This window comes from Echinops telfairi, unplaced genomic scaffold (assembly GCF_000313985.2).
Source record: "Echinops telfairi isolate 266 unplaced genomic scaffold, ASM31398v2 ScPeMD7_2;HRSCAF=8, whole genome shotgun sequence".
Taxonomy (NCBI): Eukaryota; Metazoa; Chordata; class Mammalia; order Afrosoricida; family Tenrecidae; genus Echinops; species Echinops telfairi.
In genome coordinates this window covers 77795415-77796891 of record NW_022103898.1, presented here as the reverse complement: position 1 = coordinate 77796891, position 1477 = coordinate 77795415, and positions in this window count along the sequence as shown.

The window sequence follows — 1477 nt, the reverse complement described above, 5'->3', positions numbered from 1 at the left end:
GATGATCCATGAGGTTTGTGTCTCTCTGCAGAAGGCCAGTGGACTTCCCTGCCACCACAATAGAAACTCAGGTGAACCCACTGCCATCAGGCCCTTTTCAGCTCCTAGTCACCCAATGCCACGCAGCAGTGTTGCTCCTGAGGGCTTCCCAGACCACACATCTGGATGTGAACACACACAGGTCCTCCTTGGGGTGGATGGTCAGTTTGCACCATCAACTTGGCAGCTGGCTGCCCAGTGCTTAACTCACTTCACCACCAGGGATCCTGAGAAATTGGGGTTAGGGCCCAGAAAAGGAGCAGATGGACCTTGACCCTGGTGAATTCAATTTGGGTTTCCCAGAAACAGGTAACCTTGGTCCTCTGCCCAGAGCTGGCCCAAAGAAACAGCCAGTATGAGTAAGTGGGAGAGGTGGGAGGGGCTGATGTCTGCAGAATCCTGGCTGACTTTATACTGACTGTAAAAACGTTGGGCAATTGTGCCAAAGAGGGTGAGGGTGAGGGTGATACAGAATGGGCCTGGCACTCTCCCTGAGTCTGACTAATCCTTTCCGTTTTCCGTTTTTTGGGGGGTTTTTTTGAGTCAACCTAATCTTAGCATTCATAGGCTCATCCCTGAAACCTCTAACCCCAACTGCTACCACCACCCTAAGCCCTCAGCCTCTATTTCACTGGTGCTGTTTTCTGGCACCCGCTCCAGCCCCTGCCCTTCTCCCAAGGCCTCCCAGCTCTGAAAGCGAGGCATTGGGCACCTTCCAATCGGCCTCTATTCTGCTTGCTCACTGCCGTTGCAAGCGGGAGCCAGCAAGGGGGAGAACCGGGTTACGCTGCCCTAGGATGCTGCTCTCACTCTTCCCGGTTCTATTAATCAGCCCCTCTCTAGAAAGAAGCCTCTTCCTACCCACCTCGGCTGCCTGGCTGCCTCGGATTCCCAGCAGCCGATGGCCAACAGACAAGGGGAGTGTAGTGATGAGAAGACAATGAAGCCACCCCTTAAAAAGATTCCTGAATCTCCCCTGCTGGGGTCTCTCCATGGTCTACTGAGCATAGCAGTGTTACACACTCCGGTGCTGGGTTTCAATCGCAGCTCTAGCACTTAGGAGCTTTATGAATGACTCCGTGCTTCACATTCTGTCTTTGCAAAGGAAGCAGTTTCACAGGATTGTTCAGAGACTAAAGGAATGTAAAACACCGTACTTGATTCACAGAAAGCACTCAAGACCTGCTGGGAAAAGAAGTGCTTTCATACATATAGCCATAAACATACAGACACAGTATCCAGCGATTTTATTTTTTACCTTAGTGGTCTGCTTGTTGCTGCTGCTTAACCATTTCCAGATCTTGGCAGAAGGTAAACATCTCCCAGAGTTCAGGGCCCTGCTCTGTGAGTAGCTGGATGGATCGATCTGTGATTCTTAACTCTTGGAAACGTCAACAATGTTTGATTCTGACTCAGTCTTTGAGCACCCATTTCTGCT